The following is a 15,192-nucleotide window of genomic DNA, read 5'->3' as shown; positions in this document are numbered from 1 at the left end:
TGCTCGAGCCAAGGACCAAGCCAGAAAAAGTGATGCGGCTGCCTTGAAGGTAGTGGAGGAGCTAAAAGCCGCGAAGGCTGCTCACTGCCGAAGCAGGGAGGAAATGGCCGTAATGGCTGTGAAATTAAAAGATGCTACTGACCGATATGATGTTCTTGAAAGAGAACGCCAAGCGGAGCAAGAGGGCCTGAAGAAGGCCACCGCCGAAGCCAAGGATGCTCGTTCTGCAATGCGGGCTATAAAGGAGGAACTGCGTCAGGCCGGAGACATTGTGGCTGGAAAGCCCTTTCTGTTGCGTAGGAAATTCACGGATCCGAAGTATGCTCAGTTGGGCTAGTTGTGGAGTGCGGAGGATTCTTATTTGGATTTGGCGGCGAGTGCGGCGGACGCAGTTCGGCACTTCCGAAGTCAGAAGGATCATGAAATGGAAGAGCTGTTTTGGTCTCAATTCCATAGTCCGGAGCGTCCACTGCCATTGACCGATCAGTTAGCTGAGTGGGTTGAGCTGAATAGATTGTCCGGACTAGCCATGACGGATGTGGTGGCTCATCTGTGGCTGGAAAGGCCCAAGCCGAAGAGTTATTTTGGTTTATTGCAGCAATTCCTTGGGGCGGTGCCGCATATCAAGGCGATGAAGCAGTCGACCTGCATAGAGGGTGCACGGATGGCTCTTGCCTGTGTTAAGACATACTGGGCGGAGATGAATGCCACCGATGTTGCGTCCCGGGGTTCGGACGAGAGCCGATTACCCACCGAGCACTATTTTGAGGAAGTCCTGCAGGGCGCTCGTTTAATAGAGTCGCAGTGCTCGAAAAATGTCATGTTCAAATGACGTGTATGATTTCTGAGATCATATTTATAATATAACGACTTTTTATACTTGTGTGTTCAAGTATTGAAATATCTCCTGTGCGGCCGTTAATGTATATGTATTTATAACCTGAAAGATGGCAGTCTTTGGCTTCAGCCCCCACGCACATAGTGCGGGGGTGTTTGAAAAAAAGCACATTTTCACACTTAATCCAACGTCTTGATCCTTTGAAGGAGGTGATAGCATAGCAAACTAGGCAACCGGACTATAATGCTTTATCACTTTCACTTAGCCATAGGAGCTCGATGGTGGGGCTACGATATAGCCCCTAGAGGCACCGCGCTCTCCGAACTCAGGTCGCGTGTGTGCCTGACCAGGAAGCGGTCCTTCGTCAAAGCGGAGGAATTCTAAACATTCCAATAGTCGATCGAGTGGTTGACCAGTCTCTCGCTGTATCATGACAGTCAGTTTTCGGCTTTCTCTACTGAGGTGCTCGCCCGGCCGAACCGGGGCACAATCGCAGTAGTTCTCCTGGTGCCGCGTTAGCCGATGGAGCGGAACGTAAGGCAGCAAAACACAGGAGCCGGGCAAACCCAACATTTGACCAAAGACATGATTCGGAGCTGATGCATATAAGGCCTAACTCGAGACGCCGAACACTCCCTAAGGTATTCGGACTTTATGATAACGGGCAGAACAGTGCCCTAAGCCCCTAATGTCCAGGCACGGGCGAAAACTTCTGACGCGGCCGATGCCAAAACGCCAGCCTCCTCCTTGGTTATGGTAGGAAACCGGGGATGAGTAACAACAAGAGACAGTAAGAAAGGTTTACACAGGGTCTTAATCTGAAAAGAATCCTTGTAACGGGTCCCTGCTGCATGTCTACGCCTGTGTCTCCGTTGTGTTGTATCCTGGACGGGTGTAGCACGTGATTCATCTGTAAAGAGAAGAACTTAGTTTGGAAAAAATATCGTGCGAAAGATGTATTTAAAACAGAGTATGATTTGGAAAGATTGAGCTTTATTGGCTCTCATTGTTTATATGTGCAGCCCCTTGTAAAGAGGTATGCGGCTGGGAAGCCCCTTATTTATTTATGTCGGACTCGCCTAACCGTGTCCGAGGTCTAAATGACCTGTTTTTAGGGGCTTTGATCAGCAAGGTTGGATTAATGTCCGGCTGTCAAGCCAGTCTCACGTTTTCCGTGGTCGAGGAACACTCGGAGTTTCCCTTTGATGGGATGATGCCGCGTGGACCGGGCATTTTGAGTGTAAGAGACGCGGTATTGCGTTAAAGCGGGTGAAAGCTTCGCGTCCCAGTAGTGCTTGGTGGCCACTTTTGAATGGGGTGATATGGAAGATTAGCTTTTCGCGACGGGATTTGTCGGGTGAACCGAACACAAATATTAGTAGTACGGAGCCTGTACACTTGGCATAAGGGCCTGGTGCCACTCCTTTGAAGGAAGTGTTGCCATGGCGAATTTTGGTAGGGTCTATCCCCATTCTGCGGATGGTGTCCTAGTATAGCAGGTTTATATCGCTTCCGCACAATTTATCACATGAAGTGAGTTCACTGTTTTGACCTCTAGTGGGAAAGTCTTATGTGCTCCGGTCTGCTGCTTGTGAGATTCGTCATCGTCTTCGCTTGGTGTGTCGAGCCCCTTGTGTTCGGCGTTAAGTCGGCCGGACTGCTTGAAGACCCAACAATCTCTGTGGGTATGGTTTGCAGGCTTCCCGAGGGTACTGTGGATTTGACATATCCTATCCATGATTTTGTTTAGGTTGGATAGCTCGTCACTGTTGTCCTTAAGGGGCATTGTTTTGTTGTTCGGCCGAGAGCTTTTGAATCCGGCGTTGACCGCCGTGCTGTTTGGGCCGCTTTCCTTATTCCTGCGCTGATCTTTTCTGCGTCGTGATTTCCCATTTCCATCCCTGACCTCGGATGTACTCGGGTCGCTGGTGCTGCATCTTGCTAGCCAGCTATCTTCCCCCGCGCAAAAGCGGGTCATGCTTGTTAGTGCGGCCATTGTTCTAGGTTTTTCCTGGCCGAGGTGTCTGGCGAGCCATTCGTCTCGGACGTTATGTTTAAAGGCTGCTAAGGCTTCGGCGTCCGGACAGTCGACTATTTGGTTCTTTTTGGTGAGGAACCTGTTCCAGAATTTGCGTGCTGACTCCCTGGGCTATTGAGTTATGTGACTTAGATCGTCTGCGTCCGGAGGGCGGACATAAGTTCCCTGAAAATGTGCTCGAAACGCATCCTCAAGCTCTTCCCAACTTCCAATGGTATTTTCTGGGAGGCTTTTGTGCCAATGCCGAGCTGGCCCTTTGATCTTGAGGGGTAGGTATTTTATGGCGTGGAGATCGTCTCCTCTAGGCATATGTATGTGTAGGATATAATCCTCAATCCAGACTCTGGGGTCTATTGTTCCGTCATATGCCTCTATGTTTACGGGCTTGAATCCTGCTGGAAATTCATGATCCAGTACCTCGTCGGTGAAGCATAGTGGGTGTGCGGCGCCCCTGTATTTAGGTGTGCCGTTATCTTCGAACACTCGGCGGGTTGTGTTGCCTCCTGGAGCCTTCTTCTTTGGCCCATAGATGGACCTGACTGGTCCATTCTTTTTGCTAGGATACTTATTTGGAAAGTGTGCCGGATTATGTGCGGCGCCACTTGCCGCTCTTATCCTGTTATCTGGTCGTCTATCCGGCCAGGCGGCCCCTTTCTTTTTTGACTGGGGCTCTATGGCCTCCTCGTCAAATTCGGGCAACAGTTTGCTCTTCGGGTAGCTCTTTGCGTGGTGACTATCGCCGTATTTATCTGCGGTCTTGAGTACTTTGCTCCATCTCATTCTGAGTATGTCTTCCGCCGTTTTGAGCTTCCGCTTTTGCTTCTTCAAACTCCTTGAAGTGGCGACAAGCCTTCTATGAAGGTTCTTATGCTCCAATGATGTGTCCGGCGTGAGATCATCTGGACTATTGTTTTCGTCGGGAATGGGTTGCTCGTCCACTGGTTCGCCCTGCTCTACGGCTGGGTCAGTGTGGGTGCCGTTGTTATCGAGGCGGGACTTCGGGTGGCGCTTGCGTCGCCGTTTTTGTTGTTTTTTTGGGGGAATTATCCTTCGCCGCGTCCCGTTGTTCCTCGTTATCGCTTCCTTTTGGTGTATCCACCATGTATACGTCGTGAGTTGAGGTGGTTTTCCAGTGCCCAGCAGGCGTTGGTTCTTGATCGTCTCCGGCATCGTCGTCGATGTCTTCGGAGTCGAAGTCTAGCATGTCGGTTAATTCGTCGACAGTGGCTACTAAGTGGGTGGTGGGTGGGCCTTGAATTTCATCGTCCGCATCCCAACCGTCCTGACCGTAGTCCGGCCAGGGCTCTCCTGATAATGAGAGATGTTTTAGCGAACTCAGGATGTCGCCAAAAGGTGAGTGTTGAAAGATGTCCGCAGCGCTGAACTCCATGATCGACGCCCAACCAGATTCGATTGGAGGGGGCGCGGGAGGTTCAGAGTCCGGCAAGGGGTCCGGCACCTGGGAGTCACGAGCTTCAAAAGGGACAAAGTCAGTATTCGGCTCTATCACCGTAGAGGTTGCAGCCCCCGAGGCGGTGTCTAACCACCCATCCTCGATCTGCACAGCCGGCTCCGAATCGAGGGTCGGAGCGGACTCGTGTGCGGCCTCCAGAGCACTGTCCGGCAGCAGAGCTAAATCATGCCCATCGTGACAGTGCGGCGTGCTCGGTTGTGGCTCGAATCCATTGAAGATCAAGTCTCCGCGGATGTCAGCCGTGAAGTTCAGACTTCCAAATCTGACCTGACAGCCAGGGGCGTAGCTTTCGATCTGCTCCAGATGGCCAAATGAATTGGCCCGCAGTGCAAAGCCGCCGAACACGAATATCTGTTCGGGGAGAAAAGTCTCACCCTGGACCGCGTCGTTGTTGATGATCGAAGGAGCCATCGAGCCTATTGGTGACGACACAGAGGAACTCTCAATGAAAGCACCAATGTCGGTGTCAAAACCGGCGGATCTCGGGTAGGGGGTCCCGAACTGTGCGTCTAGGCGGATGGTAATAGGAGACAAGGGACACGATGTTTTACCCAGGTTCGTGCCCTCTTGATGGAGGTAAAACCCTACGTCCTGCTTGATTGAGTATTGATGATGTGGGTATTACAAGAGTAGCTCTACCACGAGATCAAGGAGGCTAAACCCTAGAAGCTAGCCTATGGTATGATTGTTGTCTTTCTACGGACTAAAACCATCCGGTTTATATAGACACCGGAGAGGGCTAGGGTTACATAGAGTCGGTTACAATGGTAGGAGATCTACATATCCGTATCGCCAAGCTTGCCTTCTACGCCAAGGAAAGTCCCATCCGGACACGGGACGAAGTCTTCAATCTTGTATTTTCATAGTCTTGGAGTCCGGCCGATGATGATAGTTCGGCTATCTGGACACCCCCTAGTCCAGGACTCCCTCATATACCCAATGGTTTCCTTAGGGTATCCTATGAAGACGCATTTTTCTGACTTGGGTTCGAGCTTTTCAGGTTGAAGTTTCTTGACATAAGCATCGCATCCCCAAACTTTTAGAAACGACAGCTTAGGTTTCTTCCCAAACCATAATTCATACGGTGTCGTCTCAACGGATTTAGATGGAGCCCTATTTAAAGTGAATGTAGCTGTCTCTAGAGCATATCCCCAAAATGATAGCGGTAAATCGGTAAGAGACATCATAGATCGCACCATATCCAATAGAGTGCGATTACGACGTTCAGACACACCGTTACGCTGAGGTGTTCCAGATGGCGTGAGTTGCGAAACGACTCCACATTTCCTTAAGTGCGTACCAAATTCGTGACTTAAATATTCTCCTCCACGATCTGATCGTAAGAACTTTATCTTTCGGTCACGTTGATTCTCTACCTCATTCTGAAATTTCTTGAACTTTTCAAAGGTCTCAGACTTGTGTTTCATCAAGTAGACATACCCATATCTACTCAAGTCATCAGTGAGAGTGAGAACATAACGATATCCTCCGCGAGCCTCAACACTCATTGGACCACACACATCAGTATGTATGATTTCCAATAAGTTGGTTGCTCGCTCCATTGTTCCGGAGAACGGAGTCTTGGTCATTTTGCCCATGAGGCATGGTTCACATGTGTCAAATGATTCATAATCGAGAGACTCTAAAAGTCCATCAGCATGGAGCTTCTTCATGCGCTTGACACCAATGTGACCAAGGCGGTAGTGCCACAAGTATGTGGGACTATCATTATCAACTTTACATCTTTTGGTATTCACACTATGAATATGTGTAACATTATGTTCGAGATTCATCAAGAATAAACCATTGACCATCGGGGCATGACCATAAAACATATCTCTCATATAAATAGAACAACCATTATTCTCGGATTTAAATGAGTAGCCATCTCGTATTAAACGAGATCCACATACAATGTTCATGCTCAAACATGGCACTAAATAACAATTATTGAGGTTTAAAACTAATCCCGTGGGTAAATGTAGAGGCAGCGTGCCGACGGCGATCACATCGACCTTGGAACCATTCCCGACGCGCATCGTCACCTCGTCCTTCGCCAGTCTCCGCTTATTCCGCAGCTCCTGCTGTGAGTTACAAATATGAGCAATGGCACCGGTATCAAATACCCAGGAGTTACTATGAGTACTGGTAAGGTACACATCAATTACATGTATATCACATATACCTTTAGTGTTGCCGACCTTCTTGTCCGCTAAGTATTTGGGGCAGTTCCGCTTCCAGTGACCCTTCCCTTTGCAATAAAAGCACTTAGTCTCAGGCTTGGGTCCATTCTTTGACTTCTTCCCGGCAACTAGCTTACCGGGTGCGGCAACATCCTTGCCGTCCTTCTTGAAGTTCTTCTTACCCTTGCCCTTCTTGAACTTAGTGGTTTTATTGACCATCAACACTTGATGTTCCTTCTTGATTTCTACCTCTGCTGACTTCGGCATTGAAAATACTTCAGGAATAGTTTTCACCATCCCCTGCATATTGTAGTTCATCACAAAGCTCTTGTAGCTCGGTGGGAGCGACTGAAGGATTCTGTCAATGACAGCCTCATCCGGGAGGTTAATGTCCAACTGGGACAGGCGGTTGTGCAACCCAGACATTTTGAGTATGTGCTCACTGACAGAACTATTTTCCTCCATCTTACAACTATAGAACTTGTCGGAGACTTCATATCTCTCGACCCGGGCATGAGCTTGGAAAACCATTTTCAGCTCCTCGAACATCTCATATGCTCCGTGTTGCTCAAAACGCTTTTGGAGCCCCGGTTCTAAGCTGTAAAGCATGCCGCACTGAATGAGGGAGTAATCATCAGCACGTGACTGCCAAGCGTTCATAACGTCTTGGTTCTCTGGGATGGGTGCTTCACCTAGCGGTCCTTCTAGGACATATGCTTTCTTGGCAGCTACGAGGATGATCCTCAGGTTCCGGACCCAGTCCGTATAGTTGCTGCCATCATCTTTCAACTTGGTTTTCTCTAGGAATGCGTTGAAGTTCATGTTGACATGAGCGTTGGCCATTTGATCTACAAGACATTTTTGCAAAGATTTTAGACTAAGTTCATGATAATTAAGTTCATCTAATCAAATTATTTAGTGAACTCCCACTCAGATTTGACATCCCTCTAGTCATCTAAGTGTTACATGATCTGAGTCGACTAGGCCGTGTCCGATCATCACGTGAGACGGACTAATCATCATCGGTGAACATCTCCATGTTGATCGTATCTTCCATACGACTCATGTTCGACCTTTCGGTCTCTGTGTTCCGAGGCCATGTCTGTACATGCTAGGCTCGTCAAGTTAACCTAAGTGTTTTTGCATGTGTAAAACTGTCTTACACCCGTTGTATGTGAACGTAGGAATCTATCACACCCGATCATCACGTGGTGCTTTGGCGCACAGTTAGGGGAACACTTTCTTGAAATTATTATGAGGGATCATCTTATTTACTACCATTGTTCTAAGTAAACAAGATGCATAAACATAATAAACATCTCATGCAATTAAATAGTAGTGACATGATATGGCCAATATCATAAAGCTCCTTTGATCTCCATCTTTGGGGCTCCATGATCATCTTCGTCACCGGCATGACACCATGATCTCCATCATCATGATCTCCATCATCGTGTCTCCATGAAGTTGCTCACCAACTATTACTTCTACTACTATGGCCAACGGTTTAGCAATAAAGTAAAGTAATTACATGGCATTAAATCATTGACACGGAGGTCATACAATAATTAAGATAACTCCTATGGCTCCTGCCGGTTGTCATACTCATCGACATGCAAGTTGTGATTCCTATTACAAGAACATGATCTCATACATCACAATATATCATTCATCATTCATCACAACTTTTGGCCATATCACATCACAAAGCAATTGTTGCAAAAACAAGTTAGACGTCCTCTAATTGTTGTTGCATCTTTTACGTGGCTGCAATAGGGTTCTAGCAAGAACGTTTTCTTACCTACGAATAACCACAACTTGATTTGTCAACTTCTATTTACCCTTCATAAGGACCCTTTTCATCGAATCCGCTCCAACTAAAATGGGAGAGACAGACACCCGCTAGCCACCTTATGCAACTAGTGCATGTCAGTCGGTGGAACCTGTCTCACGTAAGCGTACGTGTAAGGTCGGTCCGGGCCGCTTCATCCCACAATACCACTGAAGCAAAATAAGACTAGTAGTGGCAAGAAAGTTGACACCATCTACGCCCACAACAGATTTGTGTTCTACTCGTGCAATAGAGAACTACGCATAGACCTAGCTCATGATGCCACTGTTGGGGAACGTTGCATAAAATAAATTTTATTCTACATTCACCAAGATCAATCTATGAGTTCATCTAGCAACGAGAGAGGGGAGTGCATCTACATACCCTTGTAGATCTCGAGCGGAAGCATTCAAGAGAACTGGGTTGAGGGAGTCGTACTCGTCGTGATCCAAATCACTGGAGATCCTAGCGCCGAACGGATGGCACCTCCGCGTTCAACACATGTACAGTCAGCGTGACGTCTCCTCCTTCTTGATCCAGCAAGGGGAAGGAGAGGTTGATGAAGATCTAGCAACACGACGGCGTGGCGGTGGATGCAGCAGGGTTCCGGCAGGGCTTCGCCAAGCGTTTGCGGGAGGAGGAGGTGTAGCAAGGGGGGAGGGAGGCGCCAGGTGTCAGGGTGCGGCTGCCCTCCCACCCCCCTCTTTATATAGGGACCCCAGGGGAGGCGCCGGCCCTAGGAGATGGGATCTCCTAGGGGGGCGGCGGCCAAGGGGGGAAACTTGCCCCCCCCCAAGGCAAGTGGAGGCGCCCCTTCCCTAGGGTTCCCAACCCTAGGCGCAGAGGGGGCCCAGGGGGGCGCACCAGCCCACCAGGGGCTGGTTCCCCTCCCACTTCAGCACATGAGGCCCTCCAGGATGGGTGGCCCCACCCGATGGACCCCCGGGACCCTTCCAGTGGTCCCGGTACAATACCGGTGACCCCTGAAACTTTCCCGATGGCCGAAACTCGACTTCCCATATATAATTCTTTATCTCCGGACCATTCCGGAACTCCTCGTGACGTCCGAGATCTCATCCGGGACTCCGAACAACTTTCGGTTTGCTGCATACTCATATCTCTACAACCCTAGCGTCACCGAACCTTAAGTGTGTAGACCCTACGGGTTCGGGAGACACGTAGACATGACCGAGACGGCTCTCCGGTCAATAACCAACAGCGGGATCTGGATACCCATGTTGGCTCCCACATGCTCCTCGATGATCTCATCAGATGAACCACGATGTCGAGGATTCAAGCAACCCCGTATACAATTCCCTTTGTCAATCGGTATGTTACTTGCCCGAGATTCGATCGTCGGTATCCTAATACCTCGTTCAATCTCGTTACCGGCAAGTCACTTTACTCGTACCGTAATGCATGATCCCGTGACCAGACACTTGGTCATTTTGAGCTCATTATGATGATGTATTACCGAGTGGGCCCAGAGATACCTCTCCGTCATGCGGAGTGACAAATCCCAGTCTCAATCCGTGTCAACCCAACAGACTCTTTTGGAGATGCCCGCAGTATACCTTTATAGTCACCCAGTTACGTTGTGATGTTTGATACACCCAAAGCACTCCTACGGTATCCGGGAGTTACACGATCTCATGGTCTAAGGAAAAGATACTTGACATTGGAAAAGCTCTAGCAAACGAACTACACGATCTTGTGCTATGCTTAGGATTGGGTCTTGTCCATCACATCATTCTCCTAATGATGTGATCCCGTTATCAATGACATCTAATGTCCATAGTCAGGAAACCATGACTATCTGTTGATCAACGAGCTAGTCAACTAGAGGCTCACTAGGGACATATTGTGGTCTATGTATTCACACGTGTATTATGATTTTCGTATAATACAATTATAGCACGAATAAAAGACAATCATCATGAACAAGGAAATATAATAATAATCCTTTTCTTATTGCCTCTAGGGCATATTTCCAACAGTGGGCCCCTCGAGGCTCCCACGACCGACTTCTTTCGCCTATATAAGCCTACGTACCCTAAAAACGTTGAATAAGAAGATAGATCGGGAGTTCCGCCGCCTTAAGCCTCTGTAGCCACCAAAAACCTCTCGGGAGCCCGTTTCGGCACCCTGCCGGAGGGGGAACCCATCATCGGTGGCCATCTTCATCATCCTGGTGCTATCCATGACGAGGAGCGAGTAGTTCACCCTCGGGGCTGAGGGTATGTACCAGTAGCTATGTGTTTGATCTCTCTCTCTCTCTCTCGTGTTCTCTCTATGGCATGATCTTGATGTATCGCGAGCTTTGCTATTATAGTTGGATCTTATGATGTTTCTCCCCCTCTACTCTCTTGTGATGAATTGTGTTTTCCCTTTGAAGTTATCTTGTTGGATTGAGTCTTTAATGATTTGAGAACACTTGATGTATGTCTTGCCGTGCTTATCTGTGGTGACAATGGGATATCACGTGCCACTTGATGTATGTTTTGGTGATCAACTTGCGGGTTCCGCCCATGAACCTATGCATAGGGGTTGACACACGTTTTCATCTTGACTCTCCAGTGGAGACTTTGGGGCACTCTTTGAAGTACTTTGTGTTGGTTGAATAGATGAATCTGAGATTGTGTGATGCATATCGTATAATCATGCCCACGAATACTTGAGGTGACAATGGAGTATCTAGGTGACATTAGGGTTTTGGTTGATTTGTGTCTTAAGGTGTTATTCTAGTATGAACTCTATGATAGATTGAACGGAAAGAATAGCTTCATCTTATTTTACTACGGACTCTTGAATAGATAGAACAAAAAGGATAACTTTGAGGTGGTTTCGTACCCTACCATAATCTTTTCGTTTGTTCTTCGCTATTAGTGGCTTTGGGGTGACTCTTTGTTGCATGTTGAGGAATTGTTATATGATCCAAGTATGTTATTATTGTTGAGAGAACTTGCACTGGTGAAAGTATGAACCTTAGGCCTTGTTTCCTACCATTGCAATACCGTTTACGCACACTTTTATCATTAGTTACCTTGCTGTTTTTATAATTTCAGATTACAAAAACCTATATCTACTATCCATATTGCACTTGTATCACCATCTCTTCGCCGAACTAGTGCACCTATACAATTTACCATTGTATTGGGTGTGTTGGGGACACAAGAGACTCTTTGTTATTTGGTTGCAGGGTTGTTTGAGAGAGACCATCTTCATCCTACGCCTCCTATGGATTGATAAACCTTAGGTCATCCACTTGAGGGAAATTTTCTACTGTCCTACAAACCTCTGCACATGGAGGCCCAACAACGTCTACAACAAGAAGGTTGTGTAGTAGACATCAAGCTCTTTTCTGGCGCCGTTGCCGGGGAGGCTAGGTAAGAGGTACTCACACCCCGTTAACTAAGCTCTTTTCTGGCGCTGTTGCCGGGGAGGTTAGTGCTTGAAGGTATATCTTTAGATCTTGCAATTGAATCTTTTTGTTTCTTGTTTTATCACTAGTTTAGTTTATAAAATAAAACTACCAAAAAAATGGAATTGAGTTTCTCTCATACGCTTCATCTTTTTAATATCTTTCGTGAGTTTGATGAAAAGGAAAATTGTGCTCAAGTGCTAGAAGAAGAAATCTATAGAATGTTTGATACTAAATCTTTGAATGATGAGCATGATTGCAATGTTGTTAGTATGAATTCATTGAATATCCATGATGCTAATGATATGCAAATCCACAAGCTTGGGGAAGCTATGTTTGATGAATATGATATTTTTAGTCCCCCAAGTTTTGATGAGAATATTTATTATGATGAAAGCATGCCTATTATTTATGATGATTATGTTGATGAAAGTGGGTTTGGAAGAGTGTCAACTTTAGGAAGTAATGATCCCACTATTTTGGAGGATATTGAATCTTATTGTGATGAATATGAAAGTGGATTTGGAAGAGTGTCAACTTTATTTAGTGATGATTCCACTATTTCGAAAGAGGTTCCAATTGATTATGAGAACAAAGTTGCTATCTATGATGATTATTGTGATGACTTGTATGCTATTGAGAATAATGATAACCATGAAACTTGTCATCATGATTTTAGTTTTCAATTGGATTATTCCTCACATGATAATTATTTTGTTGAGTTTGCTCCCACTATTCCGAATGAGAAGAAATTTGCTTATGTGGAGAGTAGTAAATTTTCTATGCAAGTAGATCATGAAAAGAATGCTTTAGGTGCTGGTTATATTGTTGAATTCATTCATGATGCTACTGAAAATTATTATGAGGGAGGAACATATGCTTGTAAGAATTGCAATAATGTCAAGTTTCCCCTCTATGTGCTTGAAATCTTGAAGTTATGCTTGTTTTGCTTTCCTATGCTAGTTGATTATTGTTCCCATAAGTTGTTTGCTCACAAAATCCCTATGCATAGGAAGTGGGTTAGACTTAAATGTGCTAGTCATATGCTTAATGATGCTCCCGTTGTGTTTCAATTCTTATCTTTTATGTGAGCATCATTGTCATCATCATGCCTAGCTAAAAAGGCATTAAAGAAAAGCGCTTGTTGGGAAACAACCCAATATTTACCCTTACTGTTTTTGTGTGTCCAGATGATTATGCTACTGTAGTAATTATGTTTTATATCTTTTGTTTCAATAAAGTGCCAAGTAAGGCCTTTAGGATAGCTTACGGTGATAGTTGTGTTGATCCTACTGAAAATCAGAAACTTTTGCACCCAGTAAATTAGTTTTGATAATTCACAGCAACGTGCTTTTGCTCTTATTCGTTTTGCTCTGGATTGGTACACAAATTTCTTAGGACTTCCTAATTTGGTAGGATTTTCGGAGTTCCGGAAGTATACGTTTTATACAGATTACTACAGACTGTTCTGTTTTTGACAGATTCTGTTTTCTATGTGTTGTTTGCTTATTTTGATGAATCTATGAGTAGTATCGGAGGGTATGAACTATAGAGAAGTTGTAATACAGTAGATATTACACCAATATGAATTTAGAATGAGTTCATTACAGTACCTAAGTGGTGGTTTTATTTTCTTATACTAACGGAGCTTATGAGTTTTCTGTTGAGTTTTGTGTTGTGAAGTTTTCAAGTTTTGGTAAAGATTCGATGGTTTGTGGAATAAGGAGTGGCAAGAGCCTAATCTTGGGGATGCCCAAGGCACCCCAAGGTAATATTCAAGGACAACCAAGAGCCTAAGCTTGGGGATGCCCCGGATGGCATCCCCTCTTTCGTCTTCGTTCATCGGTAACTTTACTTGGAGCTATATTTTTATTCACCACATGATATGTGTTTTGCTTGGAGCGTCATTTTATTTTGTTATTATTTGCTTTCTGTTTTTTAGATTAATGTTTTTCATCTATAGTTTCAATAAAAATGTCAAGGATAGCCTTTACCATGTTTATTTTGTTAGTATACATGTTGCTGTTTAAAAACAGAAAGTTTACCGCTGTTGCAAAAATTCCCTAAAAAAGTCAGAGAATTATATAATGTTGAAACTTTTTTCATATTGATCTCTGATAAATATTATATAGTGTAGTATTTTTCTCATAATTTTTGGAGTTAGGGAAGTATTGATACTCTTGCATTCTTTACAGACTATACTGTTTTGACAGATTGCTGTTATGGTTGCATTGTTTGCATATGTTTGCTTGTTTAATGATTCTATTTGAGGATAGGAGTGTTAAATATGCAGAGACATTTAGTATTCAATGTTGAATAATAATTTTAGTGATTTGTTACAGTAGAAAATGATAAGGTTTTACAGTGGTTTATACTAACCCATCTCACGAGTTCTTGTTGAGTTGGTTGTGGATGAAGCTTTTGATAAAATAAGAAACCATGGTATGAGAGGAATTAAGGAGACACAAAGGTTCAAGCTTGGGGATGCCCAAGGCACCCCAAGATAATATTTCAAGAAGTCTCAAGCATCTAAGCTTGGGGATGCCCCGTTAGGCATCCCACCTTTCTTCTTCAACAACTATCGGTCAGTATCGGTTGAGCCTAAGTTTTTGCTTCTTCACTTGAGTTGTGCTATCCTTGCAATGTCACTTTATTTTGTTTTGCTTGTTGTTTGAATACAATACCAAGATCTGAAATTATTAAATATTAGAGAGTCTTCACATAGTTGCATAATTATTTAGCTACTCATTGATCTTCACTTATATCTTTTTAGAGTAGTTTTTCATTTACTCGTGTGCTTCACTTATATCCTATGAGTAAATGGTTGAATGAGTTGATTGTCATAAATCTGAAATTGTATATGTCTCATTTGCTTATCCCATGGGGATTAATGACTTCACATCTAAGAAGTAGAGGTTGTAAATTTATTGAAGGTTAGCAAGCATTGTATTGGTCATTTGAACAATTCATGAAAGAATATTGAAGGAAGGGAGATTTCACATATAAATACACTATCCTAGACATCTTTTATAATTGTGAGCACTCATTAAGTATGACATGCTAAAGAGTTGATGTTGGACAAGGAAGACAACGTAATGGGTTATGTTTTTGCACATCTCAGTTAAAGTATATTGTCATGGATCATTCAAACATGTTGAGCTTGCCTTTCCCCCTCATGCTAGCCAAAAATTCCTTGCACCAAGTAGAGATACTACTTGTGCTTCCAAATATCCTTAAACCCAGTTTTTCCATGAGAGTCCACCATACCTACCTATGGATTGAGTAAGATCCTTCAAGTAAGTTGTCATCGGTGCAAGCAATAAAAATTGCTCTCTAAATATGTATGATCTTTTGGTGTGAAGAAAATAGTTTTATACGATCTTGTTATGGAAGCAATAAAAGAATAA

This window comes from Triticum dicoccoides, chromosome 2B, assembly GCF_002162155.2.
Source record: "Triticum dicoccoides isolate Atlit2015 ecotype Zavitan chromosome 2B, WEW_v2.0, whole genome shotgun sequence".
NCBI lineage: Eukaryota > Viridiplantae > Streptophyta > Magnoliopsida > Poales > Poaceae > Triticum > Triticum dicoccoides.
Note: the sequence above shows the minus strand (reverse complement) of the source record.